The sequence below is a fragment of the Sinocyclocheilus grahami genome, unplaced genomic scaffold (assembly GCF_001515645.1).
Source record: "Sinocyclocheilus grahami isolate Dianchi unplaced genomic scaffold, SAMN03320097.WGS_v1.1 scaffold58.1, whole genome shotgun sequence".
Taxonomy (NCBI): domain Eukaryota; kingdom Metazoa; phylum Chordata; class Actinopteri; order Cypriniformes; family Cyprinidae; genus Sinocyclocheilus; species Sinocyclocheilus grahami.
Genome location: NW_015505237.1, coordinates 2,412,020 through 2,436,084, shown reverse-complemented (window position 1 = coordinate 2,436,084; position 24,065 = coordinate 2,412,020). Strand labels below are relative to the sequence as shown.

General features: G+C 36.8%; 1 long non-coding RNA gene across 2 annotated transcripts in view; it reads right to left on the bottom strand.

The window, feature by feature from the left end:
* LOC107584288 (uncharacterized) overlaps positions 1 to 24,065 on the bottom strand; it is a 68,829-nt gene that overhangs the window by 14,355 nt on the left and 30,409 nt on the right. Inside the window, exon 2 of one of the 2 annotated variants that reach the window (XR_001609121.1) lies at positions 18,205 to 18,570. The exons of the other annotated variant lie outside the window; for it this stretch is intronic. This is a non-coding gene — a long non-coding RNA (uncharacterized lncRNA). The remainder of the gene's footprint in view (positions 1 to 18,204; positions 18,571 to 24,065) is intronic. 2 annotated transcript variants of the gene reach the window in all.

The following is a 24,065-nucleotide window of genomic DNA, read 5'->3' as shown; positions in this document are numbered from 1 at the left end:
TTTTTTATATTTAAAGAATTTGCCACTGACGATTCAAACGCGAGTTTTGAGCAGTGTAGAGTAGAGTTTATTGTTTGCCATTTCTCAGATCACAAATGCAGACATGGTTTTATGTTTATGTGGCGCGATGCAATGCAATGCGTAAAAAGACAGAATAAGTCATTATAATCCGTAATTATGTCCCCACTGCATGCAACAAATGCCTCGTTTATAATGGGTTTTTTAATGTTTTTGTCTCGTCGCTCCGGCCGGGACAAGGCATCACAGTATGGCAAGGGGCGTAACATTTCCGTCACACGCTTGAGGTATTCGGCCAATCACAACACACTGGATAGCTGGCCAATCACAGCAACACCTCGCTTTTCAGACCGATGAGCTTTGTAAAAATTATGTTTTTTGAACCTTAAACCGCACAAACACATTTCATTACACCAAATAATGTTCTTTTCAGCAACATCATATGACCCCTTTAACCATTCAGCACTCGCGTGCTCTCCTGGAGACCGGACGCTCATGCACACTCGCAGTGCACACACAAAACGCCAGGTTCACATTACTCCGTGTGCGGTGCATACGTGGTGCGTATTTTTTTGGCGCGCTCATATTAACGGATTAAAGCGTTCACTGCACACGGTTGCGGTCCAGCAGTGCGTTCTGGAGCGGTGCATCTGCAGCAGTGCAGAGATGGTTTCTGCACCGAGTCTATTGCTGCGCTGCAAGCCCTGAATTAAAGTAACAGTGCATTGTTTGCAGTAAATATGAACACGGATTGACACGAAAATGTAGTAATTACACCATAAATGCATATTATTAAAGTCTACTGTGTTTCACAGTCAACACAGATGGCTTTTTGAGTAGGTTTAAAGGGAAAGAGCACTTTTAAATAAACAAGGCAATAATAGATGGCACTCGTGGAGGTAGAAAAACAAAGTTCTTTATAAACCGCAGGATTGCTTGTAATAAAGACTTAAATGCAAAAGAAAAGGCAGTAGAGCTGACCATTTCTGTCAATGGTACGTTTTTGATAATGTAAGAAAAGTAGTTTAAATATTTTGCCACTTGCTTGAGCAAATTAATATATAAATCTAGAAGTAAATGCAAAAGTAAAAAGCATTGAATAATGTGTTGCTTATATTTAAGCACTTTTAAATAAACAAGGCAATAATAGATGGCACTCGTGGAGGTAGAAAAACAAAGTTCTTTATAAACCGCAGGATTGCTTGTAATAAAGACTTAAATGCAAAAGAAAAGGCAGTAGAGCTGACCATTTCTGTCAATGGTACGTTTTTGATAATGTAAGAAAAGTAGTTTAAATATTTTGCCACTTGCTTGAGCAAATTAATATATAAATCTAGAAGTAAATGCAAAAGTAAAAAGCATTGAATAATGTGTTGCTTATATTTATTGTGTTTAAACATGTCTGTGAAAGATTGTATTACTGTACTGTGTCAAAAAAAAAGAATTGCAATGCTGATAAAGCATTTTCAGTAACAATGTTTGAAAATCGTATATTCTCAAATCTCTTTACCTTTTCTGACCCACTTCAGGTCTTAAAGTCTCTACTAATGAACTGACGAGTTGAATCGGGTGTGTTAGATGAGGGAGAGTGCTGGGCTGCTCCAGGACAGTTTTGAATGTGTGTATGTATATATTTGTATTATATATTATATTATATTTATTATACAACTGTTTTCCATACTTGCAATTGTATGTCTCAAATGTGACAATTTCTTATTTTAAATTTGATCTAATAACTTTTTTTTTCTTAATGTTTACTCAGAGGTGGAAACATGCTGCCAGTCCTGCATTTAAGACGGTAAAATTATGTTTTAAGTCATAAAATCTGCCATTTCAATTATATGTTGACTGCTAACCTAGAAATGTGATTTTAAATGGGTTTTAATTTCAGAAATCAGGTCATCTTTTAATAGACTATGTTTTGGATGCAGGTTCCTGCCCGGCATGGAAATTCATGCTAGCCTAATCAGGTCTTTTCAGAAGAGTTATGATACCTGGTGTTAATCAAATCTGGAGAGTGGAGAAAAAGGTGAAAAAATGTTGTAACAGTCTTCCACGAACAACTTTCAGGTTTATCCGACGCTAGTGTGTGAAAATACCTCATCTCATTTGACCCCCACTTAGAAGTCATAAATTAATCAGTAAGTGTGACTATTTCTATTTCCTTCATATCCGTTTTCGGCCAGCAGAACACAGAGTGAGAAAAAGAGACACAAGAGCTACCAGACCTGTGGCTTGCATCCTTACCAGAGAATTGGAATAGAATAGGAAAATATAATTTCTTTCCATGCATACGGCCTCTCTATTATTAGACCGCCATCATTCACAGTTAAGAAGATGGACAGATAGGTGCGATCTCTCAATGGGTAAATGCAACACCAACGCTCGAAGAGCATGTGTCACCGTGCCTAGGGAACAGGGGAGGAGCGCGTGTGAATAACCCACGGGCCTGTGACAGTCTGTGAGTGATGTCACCATCGAGTAGGAAGGATAAGGGGTGTCAATCCTTTTCCCTCTTATTTATCTTTACCTGGCCGTCAAAAGGAAGTAGTGAGACCTCAGTCAATGGAAAATGACTTCCCATCCAATACCCGCTAACAGGAAATGATGACTGAATTTGCAGTCGGTATTGTCACAAAAAAGGATGTGAAGGCACATGACTTTCAATGATGTATTCAAACTTTATTTTACATTTCACAAGTATGGTGTTCTTATGTTTTAAAGCGAGGAAATTCAAGCAGCACGTAATGAAAAAGCATGGAGATTTTTTTGAAACGCCTCCTTTGTGGAAATCTAATCAAACAGTAAATATTTGCATATCAAGGGCAGGAATACAGTTTTTCTTTGGCATGCAACAATATTTATACCCCAGAATGATGAACTAGTGTTCCTTATCTTCAAAGTAAGTGAATTCAGATCATTTTCATATCAACACCAAGTTGTTTAAGAGGAAAACACATCTTCACTTGACTCTCCCAAGAGTGCTCACTGTCTCCCTGAGATCTGACTGTGGAATATCAAGACGATGAAAATAGAACAGTCTATCATGACCTCTCCTGAGGAGCAGGACCCGAGGGAGAACAGGAACAGTTTCTGTTGCATCTGGATCTCTGGAAAGGGCTAAAGCTAACCCAACCATAAAGAAAAATCACAAATGAGATCACTTTAATGACTCAATTGTTTCTCTAAAACAGCAGAGAGCTTTGTTTCAGGGTAAAATACCCTGGTAGTCCCATGGGTCTCGTTTTTAAGTACAGATATCAACTTTAGTATCATCAAATTTCAGCATAGCTTTTGAAAAAGCTTGAAATGAACTCAAACATTTCTCACCAAATTCAACCTTGACTAGCTAACGGAGCGATATGACTTAGCAATATGAATATGTCACTCATTTAGACTGCCCTCTTTTCAAAACATTTAATTTGCTTTGAAAATACTTGATAAAACTTTAGTATAGGAACCAATTCTCACTATTGCTTATTAGAGTTGCTTATTAGAATGCCTATTATTAACATATTGGCGGTTTATTAGTGCTTACAAAAGCACATACTCTGCATGACCTTATTCTACATCCCTAATCCTACCTAAACCTAACAACGACCTTACTAACTATTAATAAGCAGCAAATTAAAGCTGCAGTCTGTAACGTTTGGCGCTCTAGCGGTTAATAAACAGAACCGCGTGTGTCTTGCGGAAGAACACTGTAGCCAGAGCTACTTCATGCAGGTACTGGGCTACTCCGTAGCGGTTCCACCAGTACCAGTCTGAAATAGTCCAAATATAGAAACTTACTATAGGTGTAATGTAGTGATTCAGGACAAGCCAAAAACACTGTTTGGAAAATGGATTCATGATGTACTCGCTTATTGTATTAATTTAGTAAATTTGGAACACAAAAAAAGTTACGGACTGCAGCTTTAAAGTCTCAATAAACCGTTAATGGTTTGTTAAAAGTGAGAATTGGACCTTAAAATAAAGTGTGACCAAAGATTTTAAAGAAATTACTACTTCTAAATCAATAAAACGTGACAGTAAAGACTTATGCTACAAAGTATTTCTATTTCAAATAAAAACTGTTCTTTTAAACTTTCCATTAATCTAAAATAAAATAAAATAGGTTTCCACAAAAATATGAAGCAGCACAGCTGTTTTCAACATTGATAATAACAAATGTTTGTTGATCAGCAAATCAGCATATTATGATTTCTGAAGGCTCATGTGACACTGAATGGAGTAATGATGCTGAAAATTCAGCTTTGCATCACAAGAATAAATCACATTTTATTATATAACAAAACAGAACATTTTTATTTTTAATTGTAATAAGATTTCACAATTTTACTGTTTTCTTTACTGTATTTGTATTTTTTTTAATCAAATGCAATTCCAATTACTGAATTTTTGCCCAATTAGATGCAGCCTGGGAAAGACTTTTTTCAAAAACATTTAAAAATCTTACATAAGATAAGTTATATAAGAGAACCCCAAACATTTGAACATCTGTCTCAACTTTGGCCTTTATATAAATAATATGCCATACAAATTGATAGTCTCCTAATAGGAATGGTCATACGAACTACATGAATATTTATTATAAAATATTATAAAAACACAATAGTTATACATCATCATCCTTTACCAAACATTGCGTCCATGTAATTACAAAGTTAATACAACCTCCATATACTGCGTCCACTGCTCATGGGACTGGTCAGGACATAGAGAGAGACAGACTCCCAGCTCTCCGCTCTCCCACGATTTGTATATAAAAAAAACAATAACAGTAAGAGCATAGAGGGAGGGAGCAGACCTTCAGAAATGAGAGAGAGCCAATGGGAAAGTGGAAGTGGAAAGCACATGAGAACAGAGAGAACTAATCTGTCTTATGTCGTTTCATTTGACAGATTTAGAGGAAATCGCCAAATGTCTGCAGTCAAAATGATATTATTTGGGGACACGACCTCTTCATGATGGAAACGGATCTGCTGCGGGCATAGCAGGGAAAAATAAGGAGGATTTTTGGAATGGGATTAAAGAAAAGCTGACAGAGATGGAGAGGCTGAGTCGTGTTTCTTTGCTTGGCATGCGTCTCTGATCCAGCCAATGAGATGGCACGAGCGCTGGTTCATTTGAGAGTTTACTGGGTCACCGGCACAGCTGTGTGCGGGGAGGGCGCCAGGGAGCTGTTAAAGCAGTGTCTGGAGGTACCAGTGAGTGTCTGATCGAGAGAAGCCAGCGCTAGACTGCCTCGCGATTTTTGGCTAGAAACGGAGCCAGGGAGAGTCTTAAAGGGCATAATTCTAACTGATGTGCATGTGTTTGTGTGTGTGTGTGTGTGTGTGTGTGTGTGTGTGTGTGTGTGTGTGTGTTTGAAAGAAGGGAAGAGAGAAAAAAAAAACAGCAGTGTCTGGAGGTACCAGTGAGTGTCTGATCGAGAGAAGCCAGCGCTAGACTGCCTCGCGATTTTTGGCTAGAAACGGAGCCAGGGAGAGTCTTAAAGGGCATAATTCTAACTGATGTGCATGTGTTTGTGTGTGTGTGTGTGTGTGTGTGTGTGTGTGTGTGTTTGCATGAAAGGAGAAGAGTGAAAAAAAAGACTAAAGCCACAGGTATTGCATCTTATTGCAATTCAGGGTAATGTTCAATGAGGTGAAAAAGCAATTCAGGTCAACTGAAGGGTTACACAAAAACACATTTTCTATGCGTCTCTGTGTTTCCAAGACTCTGGAATGTGCAAGCATAATAATGGACTGTTTGGAAATGCTCTGCAGCCATGTAGTGACCTTCAGCTTCAGCCAATATCCTCACACATGGGTATAGTGGTTGCACACTTTTTAAAAGTCTTGTTTATAAGCTACAGATCAATTTTCTCTTACTATGTGGTTGTTTTTCCTCAAATACTTTAAGCATTATCACCAGAAATTTTCTCAGAGGCTTTGAGGGAATATATAGAGGCAATATTTTGAATGGAAATATTTAGAATTGTAGTACAGTATATGTTCTATTGTCGTCACATGATCTCACAGGGCTGTCACTAACTTGGTACGAAATACGACAAAAGTAACAATAATTAAAGGTAGGGTAGGTGATTTCAGAGAGGCTAATGATAGCAAAGTAGCTTTGAAAGCATAAGATCCCACCCTCCCTGCAAATCACTCTCCAAAGCCATGCCTCCTCCAAAATACATGAATGCGCACAGCAGACCACAGGCTAACCAATGGCACGATGATGGATGAATGCAATGCTCTTAGATTAGCTTATTCACCGGTGAGAAAGCATAGTACAAAGCGCATAATATTACAATAACACCACCATCCATTCTTGCTCGGTCTACGATAGTATGTGTTTGCATGAAAGGAGAAGAGTGAAAAAAAAGACTAAAGCCACAGGTATTGCATCTTATTGCAATTCAGGGTAATGTTCAATGAGGTGAAAAAGCAATTCAGGTCAACTGAAGGGTTACACAAAAACACATTTTCTATGCGTCTCTGTGTTTCCAAGACTCTGGAATGTGCAAGCATAATAATGGACTGTTTGGAAATGCTCTGCAGCCATGTAGTGACCTTCAGCTTCAGCCAATATCCTCACACATGGGTATAGTGGTTGCACACTTTTTAAAAGTCTTGTTTATAAGCTACAGATCAATTTTCTCTTACTATGTGGTTGTTTTTCCTCAAATACTTTAAGCATTATCACCAGAAATTTTCTCAGAGGCTTTGAGGGAATATATAGAGGCAATATTTTGAATGGAAATATTTAGAATTGTAGTACAGTATATGTTCTATTGTCGTCACATGATCTCACAGGGCTGTCACTAACTTGGTACGAAATACGACAAAAGTAACAATAATTAAAGGTAGGGTAGGTGATTTCAGAGAGGCTAATGATAGCAAAGTAGCTTTGAAAGCATAAGATCCCACCCTCCCTGCAAATCACTCTCCAAAGCCATGCCTCCTCCAAAATACATGAATGCGCACAGCAGACCACAGGCTAACCAATGGCACGATGATGGATGAATGCAATGCTCTTAGATTAGCTTATTCACCGGTGAGAAAGCATAGTACAAAGCGCATAATATTACAATAACACCACCATCCATTCTTGCTCGGTCTACGATAGTATAACGGAACACGCTGATGATGTGTCATGTCTGCGCAAACAGGGTGCATGGAGGTATGCCAATACATACATTGACAGGCAGGCAGGACAGCCTATCATAGCCTTTGCACTGAGGAACATGATTGAATGAACATTTTATGGTCCTACGCCTTCCAAAGACGATATATATATACATATAAATAAATTTAGACCACTTCTTTAGTGATTGCTATCTAGATGTGAAGAGATTTTCAACCAGCATAACAAAAAAATGTTTTTGAACCAAATCACCTACCCCTCCTTTATTTTTTAATAATTAATATCTGTGTCCATATGAGTTTTTAATATCTCATGATGTGCCGTTAGTTAATTACATCTTTAGAGTTCACTTCAGCACAAGCTGCAATGTCCGATTCGCAATCAAACGACTCTTACGAACAGCTTCTTTTTAAAGATTCACTCTGTCTCTCTAAATGGGATAAATCCGCCTCTGAAGGGCACTTCAGAGCGAGAACAACCATGGCCTCCCTATGGCCAGTTCAGGGCCCTTCAAAGTGAAAGACTTTTAAAAAGTAGAACTGATGGACACTTCACACCCATGATTATTTGCACAGGTTTAATTATGCGACAATGACACCTCCTTAATTGGCTCGGCAAGATTATTCAGAAGTGTGGTCCAAGGAAAAGCTTTTTGGTCCCCTACACCCTTCATCTCCTCTTATCCTGGATGGTAAACCCTTTAAAGATATTAGGGATGAACCCTTCAGAACAGAACAAGGCATCAACCTCACTCAAAGCAGTTTGATCAGTCACTCAATGAGTTAATTGTTCAGTTGAATTCGTACTGAGTCATTGGATGTTCGGTTTTTATATGAACTGGGAACTACTAATTAAAATTAAATTATATATTAAAAATAATAATTGGACACCGATTAGCATAGTGAGGTCCAACTGTAATGATGAATCGATTTGAGCATTTTTACAAAAAAGATTGACATTTATCAGATACTCAAACAATCAGAATCACTGAACGGACTTCACCAAACAAGAACTAAACCGCTTATGAACAAACATCTTTTGTGATTCTGTCATTTGTCATTTGGTTCCTAAATGTTGCATTTTAGGAGACAATGGTTCTGTAGTCAATTTTTTAGACTGGAGTCCTGCCTCATGATGTTGCATATTTAATTCAGCAAGTGCCATCCAGCTATCATATGGGTAAAATGGGTTATTTTGCATTTTAAATTCAATTTTAGCAGTCCAATTAAATGAGTCAAAAATACAATTATTCCCAGATAATTCATCATATTGCAAATGGAATGTCAAGTTGAGTGTTGCATTGTGCCCTACAGTATTCAGCAGAGTGTGTGTTTGCAAGTAAATACACTATTTTGAATATAATGATAAACTCTTAATGTAAGACATATATGATATGCACTGAGAATATGGTTTACAACCAAAACTTTAAGACAATGGGTTTAAACTATGATAACACAACCTAGACTAATGCAATGCTAATGTTTAGGCCACCCCAAAAAAAAAGGTTAGTTTGAAGAATGATCAAAGCAAGAAAGTGGTCAGTAGATGAGAAGAGCCATAAAACCATGCAGACTTACAGAGGCAGCGATGGTGGTACTGCACATTCACCTCGTCCAGAGCACGTGAATAGCCAGCAACAATTAGGCAATTTGTCATGAATTAGAGTACGCCGTCATGGCTGGTTCCTCATTAAGTCATGAGTCGACAGCCTAATTGAGCAGCGTTCTCGTGTCTGGAGAAGCTTTCAAAAAAAGAAAAGAAGAAAACATGCAGCACACGACCACAGCAATATTAGGATCTCTCTATTTCTTGCTCACAATAGCCCACCCTTCCTAATGAGGTAGACTCGACTCCCCTTGCCCTGCTGAAAGCAGTAGGGGAGCACACTAATGCTGGAGGCTCCTGCTCCTGCCAGCAGGGGGCAACCATAAGGATCAGCCTCACCACATCATTCCAAACCCCAATCCTTCTCTGGGCTCTTACTCACCGACCCTGCCATATCACTTGAAATGAGCCAAGCACATCATATCACTGATGTGAAAGTAATAACTGCATTTCTAGTCACAAAAGTGCCTTAGTGTGTAGCAATAATGATGTGCAGAGCTCATGCCGGGAAGAAAGAAAATTATTTAAAAAAAAAAAACACAGGGTTTGTGAATGTTTTAAAAGAACAAGACTTCGTATGTCTTGAGAAGAAATTCTGCTGGAAAATGCAACTCAAAATCATAGCTTGTTTTACATGATTTCAAACGTGTCATTATGGCCGTTATCTGGTCCACCCTATTGGGAAGAAAATAAAATCTTAAATCAGCCTAAATTGGCTTTCTGATCTTCGCTGGTCTTCCAGCATTGTCTTTTGGCTGGTTTTAGAGGGGGTTTTGGCACTTTTTAGCTGATCAGTCTGGGAGTCTAGCTTGACCTGGCTAATATGATCTTAAACCAGATAAGCTGAAACCAGCTAAAGTTAGAAAAGGCTGGTTTATTTATTTGTTTGGAGACTATTTTGGCCGTTAGTATTGATAGGCTACATTAGCTTAGACATAAATAAATAAAAGATAGATACATACATGCATACATTTATTTCTAAAGATTATGAATATTTATACATACATAAATGTATTTACCGATTCTGATATTTTTTTACATTTATTTATTAATTTCCAGATATATTTATACATCAATAAACGCATATATTGATGTATTTCTAAATATAAACGTATTTACTGGTTTTACTAATATTTTTTTACATTTATTTACTGATTTATTTCTAAATAGAAACATTTATTTATAAATACATATGCTTACTGATTTCAATAAGTAATATTTTTAATTGTATTTTTTAAATAAAGCTATTTGCTTTAAATATTTAGGCACTAATATAATGTGTATACATATATATTTTAAATATTATAAATATAGCCTAAATACATGCATTTATTATTACAATACATAAATATTTTAAATGTATTGATTTAAATAATTATTCATAACAATTCTGCATACAAAGATGTATTTATTGATCTCAAATATTTAATATATATATATATATATATATATATAACAACTTGTGATATTTATAAATATACATACAGAAATGTATTTACGCATTTATTCCAAAAAGTAGCCCAAACTGCACATTTTCAGGTCACACCTGTCACTATTTAAACGCTACAGATGACTGTTGGATTCTAGTCAGTTGTTTCTACTTTTACTCACGTTTAACCGCAGGGTCATCCCCTCTGCTCTGCTAAACAGGAAGTTGAGTTTGTGAGAGCTGGGGGCCGAGGCTTGAGGTTCCAGTCATGGCGTGCTGCAGATCTAGGCACCTGATGTTTGCCTTTCCTGTTTTGACGGCTACTGTCTAGCTCACTCCAAATAATGCTTTTGGCACCAGCACACTCTTAACTGCCCCACTCAGACCTCATATCATTCCGCACAAAAAGAGGAACTGACTTCAACGTACATCCGCTCCCTCTCCCTCCCAACTCCCTGACAAACAAGGAACTCTCCATTCTCCAAACAGGCCTGGGAGAGGAGATGCGTCTGCCTGTTCAGTCTGTTTGTTTGATGGGTGAATCCACTCCCACTCTGGGATGAATATCAGTTTTAAAAGACTGAGACTGACTCATGGTGTGTCAGTTATGAAGCATGCCCTCTGCATGGTTGTGAAAATAAAGACATTTATCTTCACTGAATGAACGCAATGTTCTTCTCTCTAGGGTCGCTGCGGCCTTTTCAGCTGGAATGAGAATCAGTAATTGTGTGGTGAGATATCCAAATAACAGCCTCTGTCCTACATGTTTATTTGGCAGTGGAACGGTAAGACTGAAGCTTTGGGAAGAAAGGCTTGTGAACTGGAAAGGAAATTATAAACTGATGTAATTGGATTATGTTTTATCCTTTTATTTAGCCATACAATGATTAATTTCCTTATAATAATTGTTAAATGACATTATACCATCAATATGTTAGCCACAAAAGAGTAATATATTGGTCCACCATAAAGAAAAGGAAAAATTATAAAGATAAAAAAAAAAAAAAAAGTGAAAACACAAGGCAAAGGTAAAACATTGTATTATATATAAATTATATAACATACATAACACAAATTATATGAACTATTTTGAATCACAGTATAATCAAACATCACATTTATTATATAATATGTAATTTAATAAATATTTTTTAATATATTCATTGATTTTAGCAGTTACACATTTATGAATACACTGTATTTATTGATTTATTTCTAAACTAATTTTGATTAATTTTTTTTGTAAATATTTCAACATTTTACTTTGTTGACAGGAGATAGACGGACGGAGAGACAGAGAGAGAGACAGAGAGAGACCGAGAGAGAGACCGAGAGAGAGACCGAGAGAGAGAGAGAGAGACAGACAGACAGACAGACAGACAGACAGATAGATAGATAGATAGATAGATAGATAGATAGATAGATAGATAGATAGATAGATAGATAGATAGATAGATAGATAGATAGATAGATAGATAGATAGATAGATAGATAGATAGATAGATAGATAGATAGATAGATAGATAGATAGATAGATAGATAGATAGATAGATAGATAGATAATAAATGTTTTTGTAAATATTTAAACATTTAGATTCTGTTGGCTACAATAAATAAATAAATATTCTTTTTTTTTCTTTTACATTTTTTGGGGAAAAATATATTTTTAAACCAAGAACAAACAAACAAAAAAAGTAAATATTGCATGAAAGAATACACACTCACACATTCTCTTAAATACATTTGCATATGCCCATTTCTGTGTGTAAATCCAATTTTGAGGGAAAATTCAAGTTTATAGGCACTATAAATGAGTCCATATGTGAACAGTATGGACATATAAAAGGAGGAAGGAAACAGTAGGACTAAACATGAGGCTTTCATGCAGATATCGCGTGACTGTACATGTATGTCCTTAAGTGCATGCGTTTGTATGGATATGCACGTGTGTGTGTGTGTGTGTGTGTGTGTGCTGATGATTGTGAGCACTTGTGGCTGTGATCACTCTCTCTAACTCCCAACCATCTTAGTCAGCAAAGCTTTGCATTGGTTAAGTGCCTGCTTAGAGAAATTACAAACCCAGAGAAGATAAAGTCTTAAAATCAGTATAAATCCATCTGAGGGAGGGAGTGTCGGGAGGACGGGAAGAGGGGGATTTGGATATGGCACAGAATTTACTCAGCAAAACTTTTAGAGCGTAAATCAGCGTGACGAGAGTGATGGAGTGGGGAGCGGGATGGAGGTATTGTGTCAGTCACATTATGGCAGGCAAAATGCTGCAGAGGAAGAAAACTCTTCAGGAATCCAGGGTGGCTGAATATACACACACTGAAAAAAACATAAAAGAAAATGCCTGAAGTTCCTCAATCAAAGTGTTCGGGTTGCTCTGAACATGTGGGTGACTGGTATGTCAATGAACAGTGCCGTCGCTAACAAGCACATTTTTAATCTTCAGCATTTGAAGTGAGGAACAGCACTCTGATTAAACATGCCGGACAACCAAGAAAGACATGCAAAAACTTTGATCATTATTGTTTGCAGGGCTTCCAAATTCTCCTAAATAGTCTTTAAAACACGCCTGCCTTTGATGTTTAACATTCTGATGAGCAGATGGAAACCCAAACTTAAGTGCAGGCTGATGAAAGCCGAACATGCAAGCTTTAAAGCCACCAAAAAAAGTGAACTATTGCTTACTCACCCACATGTTGTTCCAAATCTGTATGACTTTCACTCTTACTGTATATGTTCAACTCTTCTTTCTATGGAAATACAATGAATGGGGACTGAAGATTTCAAGATTTCAAATATTTTGTTACCAAATTATATTTATGCATTACTTGTAATCCATTTATTACCTGTTAACCACTTTTTGAGCATAGACCTGAAAATGAAATTCACAACTTCCAACTGACATAAATCTTCAATGCTTTTTAAAGAAGACCATTTTTAAAGAAGCTTATTGCCAACGTGGGAGGAAAATAAATAAATAAATATGTCATTAAAAAAGTTAATTGAAAAAAGTTATATAAGTTTATTATTGTGAAAAAAATGCACAAAAATGCTCTTTTTATTTATATGAAATATAAAAACCTTAAATATTTTTCTTCTCTAAAATTGTGAGAAAATCAAATCCATCCAATATAAAAAGTTTATTTAAGGTTGATATTTAAAAAAAAAATTAAAAAATTATAATAATAATTAGTAAAGCTTTTGTTTGGGTGCAGTATCAAGAAATGTGTTTCCCATTTATTTCCATTTCAATGCTGCCGCCTTCTAAAGAAAACAAAACATTAGAATTTTTCATATAAAATGACCAAAGAACACCAGAGGTATCATAAAAATGGTCCATATCACTCATACAATACATTCAAAGTCTTCTAAAGCTATACAATGGCTTTCTACAAGAAGTTTATGTTATTATACACTGATGAGTTTTCCTCCACTCGGTTAATTAAGTTGCCTGGTGATTCAAATCCATAAATCAGCTCAGTACGATTTTTGAGTGAATTGTTTAAGTTTTTCCAACCAGGTCAATCAAATCACTGACTAAATCTAACTCAGAACAATGTGTTCACAAAAGGGATTGACATTGATATTTATCTCATGAATGTGAAGTTCAGTAAAAAAATTATTTTGGTTTGACTGACAAACAGTGTCAGCGTATGACTTGGAATAAAGCATATATACGCTACTTTTATGTTATTGTTATTTAAAAAAAAAACGTTTTTCTTTTATCTTTACAAAATAAATCAATACAGGCCTGGAAAGGCGTGAGGACAGAGAAGTACATCATTAAAATCACTTCTTGTGTGAAGTTCTACAACTCTCCAGTAGATCTCTTCACATTTATTTACACCATTTAAAAAAAATTCTTTCAAGATTATCAATGAAATACTTAGTCTTAAGGCTTTTTTTAAAAATTACAAAGCCCTTCAGTGATACGTGATAAGAGGACGATATCACGAGCATAACAACAAAATGAAAACCTCCCTAGTTGTGAAAAAACAATCCATAATTGATAGTCTTCTGTCTAGTCTGGGGGCAAAAGTCATAGTGGCATCTATTATTGATCGTACACTTCTTATGTTATTAATTCACAATACGAGCTTGAGGAAGAGCGTGACATGAGAGCTGACCATTTCTGCTGTGCATGGTGATCTTCAGAAGACAGCATTATAAATGCAGAAACTCTTTTAGACGAGAGACAGCAATGAGTGATCAATTCAGCTTGCAGTTCCTCTTTCAAAACATTGTTAATAACAGTAATAATTTGCTGTTCGCCTAAATAACAAAATGTACTACTAACTTAAAAAAAACTGTTCATGGTTATTTAAATCCTGTCGTTGTTTTACTGCACCAAATGATTCAGTGCCTGAGAGAGCCGTCACAATGATTCAGACTGAATCGTAAACTGATTCATACTGTTTTGCTAACATGTTCGGCCAGTTCATTGTAAACAATCGACTCAGAATAGGTGAATCAGATATCACTATCTTTAATTCTAAGCACCAAAAAGCATTCACACTTTGAGTGTCAGAATATAGTAAGGTAAAATGTAATGTAGTAAAGAATAGTTGTCATAAACATGCATAAAACCTCCTTCATATTCATGACATGTGTCATGTCATGATTATGAAGGTGTCATGTCAGTCTTATGCACACCCCTTCAAGTAAAGTGTTACCAAGAATGTCAATGCTACTCTAATAAATCATTAACCCTTAGCCTGACTCATGAAATAATAGTCTACACACACACACATTGCTTTGAAGCAAAGCTGAATTCTCAGCATCATTACACCAGTCTTCAGTATCACATGATTCTTTATTTGCATATGAAATATCATTACATATTTCTAAGGCCTTATTTGCATATCAGATATCATTACATATTTTCTAAAGCCATACCATATCACTACTGAGAAATGTATAGTTAAACCGATAGCTTCAGTATTTGTAGGCATGCAAGGGCCTAACACTGCCTGGATGAAGCTGTAACACACACGAGTCTCTAGAGAGCGGTTGGATTTCAGAGTCTGTCATTGGTTCTTCCTGTGGTGGAGGTCAAAGGGGAAAGAGCTAACACTGGGTAACTGAGCAGCCACTGAACAAAGAATAGATAGTAGGAGAGAGAGTGCGAGAGTCCCATACATCACCCTTTCTCCAAGCCTGCAGGATGCACCCCGTTCACGATTTGTAACCACCAGGAAGAAACAGCCCTGTCATTGTGAGCAAGTAGGTCAGTGGACCTCAAACAGCTGAGAGAACACAAATCTGTCAAATATACAGGCAAGAAGAGCATGGGGCACAATGAAAACATCATTTTTGGACAAGTATTTTTGCTTGGTTGCGTAAAACACAGTTTGTGCTGCACAAAACCATTCAATGTTACTTAATTTGATATACAGGGAGAAGAAAGTCTCATTACGAAATTTAAAAAAAGGACGAAATTTAAAACCTTAAAGTTTGGTGTAATCTTTTAATGTTAATACATACTGAGCTGTAAAATATCAGAAAATGTGTCCTTTTTATGACAAGGCAAGGGTAGGTTGTAAAATGTCATGTGGTGTGACTGCCCCAAAATAGTGATATTTATTAATTAATCATTTGTGATGGTATTTAAATACACTTTTTACCTTGGGGAAAAAAAACTTATTGAAAATAATGATTAAATTGTGCACACATTCAAAGTATAAAGCAAATATTCTATTACTTTTTTGCTGGTTACACCACATGACATTTTCTTTAAATTTAAACTTTTACTGCAATGGCAATAAAAGGTTTTCAAAGTCATACAAAACCAACATTAAAGGGGTGGTTGATTGCGATTTCACTTTTTTAACGTTAGTGTGTAATGTTGCTGTTTGAGCATACACAATATCTGCAAAGTTATGAAGCTGAAAGTTCAATGCAAACGGAGGAGATATCATCTTTTAAAATTCTGGCAGTTTAATGCCTACAAAAACGGCTGGTAGGGACTACAACAAGTTACTTCCCAGGTTCGAGATGATTCACAAGTTTCAAAATCAATGTTCTAAAGTAGCGGTTCTTAATACGGTTCCTCGCATTCCCCTGCTCTGCACACGCTCTGCATCTCTCTCTCTCTCTCTCTCTCTCTCTCTCTCATTCAGCTCAGCTCCAACAATGAGCTGTTCCAATTATACACTTATTTTCACATAGCTATGATAAATGTTAAACATGGACGCGCGTGCAGTTGCCATACTGCATTAAAGCTTTAATCAGGATAAAACTGTATATTAAAAGCTAACATAAGCAGTAGCATTTACAAATAACAGCATATCTAAAAGTATGAGACAACAACAACAAAAAATCATAGGCCTACCATTTAAAGCCATGCTTGCACAGGTTCAGCACGATCCTCTTCAATAATATCCTCTGCGTCTCAATTGGGCTCAAACTGATAAGCGATATTAACGACGCTGTTGTTTACAATACAATCGGAGCACATGCCGCTGAGCTGAGGGGCGGGACGATTAGGCGCGCACTAGAGGCGGTTTAACCAATCACAACACACTGGACTAGCTAACCAATCAGAGCCCATCGCCTATTTCTGAGGGCGGGGCTTCATAAAAGCAGGAAATGATCAGCGCTTTTCTCAGAGAAGGGACAGAGCGGTGTGGAATAAAGGTAAATTATGTGAAAAATAATGTGTTTTTTTTTTTTAAACAAAGCATTAACACATGTTAGACTGCACCCCATAAACACAATCAAGCCTAGTAAAAAAAAACAGTGAACCACCCCTTTAACACACAGAGTACATTTAGAAGAACTTGGCACATTAAATTTAACTAGATTTTCTTTATCTTAGATACTCTTAAATGTCATGTACAGTCAGGGCTGTTATTACCATAGCCAGCTATGGTTACATGCACTAATTATCATCCAACGGAATGAATCCAATCTGATTTCAAATTCATTTAATTTGGTTTCAGAAGAGCTTTTTAGCAAGTATTTGGTTACAACAATGTACTAAAATGTGCAATGCACTTATATTAATATAATAATATCATATATTATGCACTTGAAAAGTTTTGCATACAAACGACAACGTTGTCGAAACGATTCATGAAAAGGACAAAAAATGCTGTATTATGCTAGGCCAGTAGTTGGCGATGTAAAGAAACACTATGCGCCTTCGCATATAGAGTGAATACATAACATGCACACACGACATCACTGTTCTCACAAATGCACATTTTTGTAGTTTACACGGAAACAATACACGGTATAGTTTAAAAAAATTCTGACTTTAAAATCTTTTTAATAGTTCGCATTTTCAGGCCCCCAAAATGTCAGCTGTAAATGAATGACATTTTTAGTTAAAAACGCTGTTCTGTAAACAACCATACCAAGACAAAACAAGTCCCATCCACTGACCATCTAGTATGACATGAAATGCAATTATACTCACTTACAGTCCTCAAATATACAGTTACGTGAATCCTTGTATACCAATTTATAACTCAGATTTCCCTTATTCAGCCTGTATACAGTAATCAATAGTAATGACACAGCCTGAAACCACCATAAGATAAAACAAGTGCGAATGACAGGCAAACTCGTTTATCTATATCGCCTCAGGTTACATACAAATAAATCACACGCACTTCAGTGTGCATTATGTGTGTTTACATTTGTACTGAAAGGGCTTATCCAAAAGGGTTAATGTAATGAATGACATCTGACCTCTCCGTCAACTCAGGACACAGCTCACAGCACACACAGAGCATAGGATACAGACATTCATGCACACACCCACGCAGGGGGCCTAGCATCTGGCTAAGCTATCAATGCTCTTGTAACATCTCTTGTCAATTTATGAGTCCTGTTTTTCGAAGTTAGTGCTCACTGTGGTGTTTTAAAGATGCAGCTGAAGAGGCCAGATCCCCATCTTTGACCTCAATATGGCAGCGTATTCCTGCTATTCAGCCTCACTCTTATTACAACACACATAACCGAATGAAGAAAGGAAATAGAGGGGAGAGCAAAATACTCACAGTGACCACTGGGTGCAGGATTGTGAGTAAACCACTTCAGCAACTTGGCAGCAGTGTGCTGGTATAATTTGGACATCGTGCTGAAAGCAGAGTTGAGCAACAAGGTCAGCATGACAGGTTACGCTGCCTCAGATGTGTGGGAAAAGCATGGCACTCTGCCGTCGGCCTTGATTAATCACTACTTCTAAAGGGGAGCCAGGTCCAGTTTCTCCACAAGCCTGGTTTAAGAGTGACCAGAGTCATCTGTCTGTCACTGCCGGTTCCCAGTCACACAGACAGGCAAACAATGAGGAGGAAGTCATGAAATCAACCACAGCCTCTGGTTTCGGTTGTGTCTGGGAAAGGCCTCAGCTCTCACACAAGAACCTGTGGAGTGGGCAAAAGAGAGAAGGTCAGAGATGATTCCGGAAACAACAAGGTTCTGGCCCCGCAGCGCGTGTAAAACCCCGTCCTACTGTTATTTTAAGCTATCTGGAGAGCATTCCTTCCGAGCTCTGGGCTTTCAAACACTTACACTTCAGTCAAAAGGCTAGGCAGGGAGAAAGACCTGTGTGTTTCCAAAGGATTAGCGGAACCAAAAATTTTAATTCTGTCATTTTCTCACCCTCATGTCATTCCAAACATCGTTCCAGACTTTATATCTTCAACAAAACACAAATTTTGAAGAATGTACTGGGCACTCTTTTCCATGCACTTACAATTAATAGGCACTGTAGATTTCACATTCTAAAAGCACCCTAAAAGTATCTTAAAATAAGTCTATATGACTTTTCTAAAGCCACATGACAACTTTGTGTGGCAAAATTTGTTATTTACAGATAATTTTCCCCTAGAGTGCATGCCAACATTGTCAGTAAATAACAACTTAAATTTCATTCTGTTCTATCAAAACACATCAAAATTATCAAAATTATCAGAAGACCAGAAATATAGCTCACACATGTACTAATTTACTCTAATTTAAGAAGTGTCACTTCTTTTGTCATTTTGGAGCTTGACAGACCCAGTTCTCATTCATTTCCTTTATATTTTAAAGATTCATGAGTAAAAAAAAATAAATAAAAAAAATAAATAAAAATTATTTAAAAATAAATAAATAAATAAAAAAATTTAAATCAATCAATCACAGGGTTTGGAAAAACTTGATGAATAAATGATACTTTGTTTATTTATTTACTTTTTTTATTTGGTTGTTTTATTGTGATCCTTCTATTTAGATACTGGTTATGCTCAAATAAAGGCTGAACATTGAACAAGATTTGATATATTCAGAGATTTGATTATGTACCTTGCTTTATGGTTTGTAAAGTTTGTACAAAAAGTACAAAAATAATACAATTATAATAAAATATAATACAAATTAAAAGATGCAATTATTTATTGTAAATAAATTTGTATTTTAGCAGATTTTTTAATTAATATTTTATCAACACTTAATCAATGTTATGTAAAGCAGTTTTGAAAAAAATTGTGAAAGCGCTATAAAAAAAGTTGACTTGGCTTGATCTGCAAAAATGTCAACAATTCTGTGTTTTTCTGTCAATATGGGGTGCTGTGTGTACATTAATGAGGGAAAAAAATAACTTAAATGATTTTAGCAAATGGCTGCAATATAACAAAGAGTGAAAAATTTAAGGGGGTCTGAATACTTCCCGTACCCACTGTATATATCATTAAGATAAGAACCTGAAATATGCTTGCACTGTCATAAAAAGATCAAATTTGATATTTTAAGAGAAAGTTCACATTAGGGTTAGTGTAACTATAATTAAAGTCAATGGGAAGTCCCCAGTAAGATAGCTATGCAAATCTGTGTTTATGATTGCACGATTATAAGTGTTTTTGTGCTAAAACAGGTGAGAGCTTGTATAAACAGACCAATTTGTGTCAGACACACATTAATGTAGACCATGCCCTTTAAAAAAATTAAAATATCAACAGAGAACTGCTAAATTTATGTCATTCCATGGTGTTTCATGTGGTTAGGAATTACAGGTTTCATACAACATTCATACAACCCACACACTCATACAGGTCCTTCATTCAGGCCTGTGGGCTGTGGAATGTGAGTGTGTCCAGGTGCAGACGGAAAAGACTTGGGACTTTCCCCCTCAGCCCTTCTGATCCCTGTAGCAGAGCTCATGACTCAACACGGTCACACAGATCAGAGAGAAAGAATGAGAGAGAGAGAGCACAGCCTCTTGCCTACTGAAAATTTTCCCACCTCTTCCCTATCAGCACTAGCTAAGTTTACCCACAAGTCACTGACAAGTGCTCTCTGAGGACTCAATAGCTGGAAAGGAAGTGTGAAATGCTTCTCTAGTAATTATTTATGAATATACACCCACATTTACACTTATCAAAATTTCTCTCAGAGCTTAATAACCAAGGCTATGAATGGAGCCTTGTGCCGTATGTTGCTGTTCCATAGCATATAGAGTTACACACCTTAACAGGCTAATCTAACAGCCAAATAGTTCCATCCAAACACAGACTTTGAAAAATACAAACACAATATTGGACATAAACATACACAGAAGATTCTATCTCAAGGAAGTATGTCAAATGCAACAGTATCTAGATATAGCACAAACTTACCACCTGCTAAAAGTAGTAGTTGGTTACATGGATCCAAATCAGGATTAGGACATTGACCAAGATTACCAGGTGGTAGGAATGGGGCTGAATTGGTAGACCATCTTGGTCAAGCTGGTTAGGGCTGGTAAACCTCTTTTCTGGTCAGACTAGAAGACCATATGGCGTATCAGCTAAACACAGCTTGCCAAGACTGGGAGTCCAGCTCTATCCACCTAAAATCAGCAAACACTTTTGGCTGCTTCAGTTTTTGGAGGGATTCAAGGAAAGATGGTCTACCAAACTAGCTAGATCCCTAATTGTTGCTAGTTTAAATGGTCAACTACTTAATCTAGTTGATTAATGTAGGACTGAGAGTTATAGCAGTGTTGGATCAGCAACAACATTTTAAAAGCTAGATTTACTGGTGACAGCAAATTCCCCAAGTCATGAATCTTCGCCCACACAAAGTTCACTTGCTATTGGTTGGTGCAGTGAATTTGCATGTCAAAGTTCTTCACCAATGGTGAAATTTCAAGTCGATGAAGTGAAATTAGTATTGAAATGACTGGATTTTGCCCACAAAATTTTGCAATTGGGCATTTACTTCTAAAGAGCTGAGGGTTGTAGATAGGGTTAAAACTGTTTATTTCACAGGAATGTCCAAAAAAAGCTTGACCAGCTTTAGATGTTATGACCTTGAATTTCCAGCAGGGAAGTCCAAGGTAAAAACCAGCAGAGACTGACAGTATCTCCAGTTCACAGCTGTGCTGCCCGCCTGAGCTGGGCCAAGCTGGCAGCGGTCAACAGCTGAGGCAGAGCAGGGCACCAAAGCAGTTCTGTGACAGCCCACATTCCCTCAGCACAACAGCCAAACACTTCTTTAAAGAGCCCTCAGCAGTAAAGCGGCTCTTTACATTGACTGACGCTGGATTCCCGCACTCAGCACTGAGGTTGTGCCGCCACACAGTCGGAGAAGCACATTCTCAAAGTTCCTTCACAAGGCCTGTGAGTGCACTTGACCTCATAATCAAGCTAATTAATTAGCCATCTTTAAGTAGCAAAAGCACATTATGATTAAAAACAAAGCAAAATATAATTCCGTTTCATAAAGTGTAACTGCAAACGCTAAGAGACACGATTTATGTAGGAATAAGCATATGGGTGCCAAGCTATTTTTTACAAAGTATTGTCTGGTCTGTCTGCCAACAATATTTTTCTAATGTACTTTCCATCTAAACAATCTGTCCATCACTGCTCACTCTGCACAACTGCTGTGTATCCATTGCTTTTTAGTTGCTGTAATCCTGCAAGCAGCTGCAAAGGGCTAAAAAAGCCACATGATTTGAAGCTATTGCCAGCTGCCTGCCATCTTTGAGTTAAACACACATCAAAAGTTCTTCATTTAACACCCTAGAGAGGGGAGAAAGAAATATAGAGATGGTGGGAGAAAGAAAAAGAAACAGAGAAGGCAAGAAAATTAGGATAATAAATGAAAGCATGTGTTGGGACAGTCGAAGGCCTGTTTTACACCACATGCACAAGCAATAAGTAAAGCAGCAGCATGACTGCAGTTCTGCTTTCACACTGGCACGGTTTCAGCAAGTAGCTTTTTGTTTGTGAACAAATCGTTCTCATCCACTAGACTTTTCCCACTGAAGCCTCAGCCAAGTTGATACTGGTTGGTTAACTTGGTTGGTAACAGCACTGTAGTGTCTTATTATTTTAATTGAATAAAAATGTAAGATTTGACATAAAAGATCACATGTACATTTTAACAAGATTAGGAAAACATTGAGACTCACACAGATCATCCAGAAATCAAATATGAAAGTTTTACTATATTGAATTGAAACTTGAATCAAATGACGACCTCAAGATTAGAGCTGCAGCAAACGATTCTTTTGATAATCGATTAGGTTAGCGCTTATTACAATTCATCGACTAATCATTGATTATTTTGCTGAATAATCAGGCTGATTGATTGATTATTCAGCTTTTGCAATTCATTAAAATGCAGTTATACATATTCTATACAGATTCATATACATTCAGAGCTGCTTTATAACTGAATGCGACACTAACACTTTTTCCCCCATGTTTAATACTGTAACACTGCTTGCTTTAAAGCAGTTTACTGCATAAAGAGTTATATAAATAAAGGTGATGTGACTTTACTTGAGTGCCGATCCACATCATTATGAACAGATGCTTCCTTAACCGCTGTTTTCTCACCATGTCATGTTTGTTGTGTGTTTATTCTGTTATTGAGAAGAACTAAATCTAATCTACTCTAAACGCTGCTCTCAGCAGTGTTGGGATGTTCACAAACAGTAAAACGCTGCTCTTGTGCCGCGAGTATATCGGGGCCTTAACCAATAAGAATTTTTTTTTTGTACAAAAAAAAAAAAAACTTTTCCCCACACTCTACTGGGCTGACTTCCTTTGCACGTCTCATAAGCATGTCTTCTATTAGATTGCATGCGGTAGGGCTGAATTACAGTCCTGCGCTACAGCGCCACACTGGTCAAACTGCATTACTGCAGGCTGCATTAGGTCATGAGATCAAACTATTCAACAATAAAAATGATCAACAATAAAAAATTGTCGATAATGTCGACTAACAGTTTCAGCCCTACTCTAGAATAAAACTTAATCATAAAACTTTAATACATTAACTAACATTAACTAATCGAACCTTATTGTAAAGTGTTACAATTATTTGCTATTAAAGAACGTGTGTGTTCACAAAAACACTGTTAAACTAAACAGAAAAGCAAGCAGGTGTGCATGATTTGGCATGGCAGCCAATACAAATAATAACCGTTTCCTTACCTAAATCCTGCATTTGGACCAGGCTCGGTTGCAGAATCACATCTGTGCATCTGAAATTATTATATTTTTCTATATAGTGTAGTAGTTAGCTTTGTCTGTGTCGTACGTGGCCGCTTGTCAAGCATGAAAAACGTTTTATTTAAATTCTGAATATATTATCGTATACAGCATGCAGTGCTCCCTTTAAATATATTAAAAACTCATTCTCTCATTCATCACAATCTCACAAAGTAAAAAAAAAAAAACAATGAACGTGACTACACGATGAAACTTTTTTTTATGTCTTTGTTAGAAAGAAGTTACGAGCATGATAGAACGTAGCACTGGACAAAAAACGGTGACTGGACCGGTGAGTGTGTGGATTCCAACCTAAACACCTCTGATTGGCCATTGCGTTTTAGAAATCAACAAACATGACTGTGATTGGCTACATTGCTCACCTCTGCGAAAAT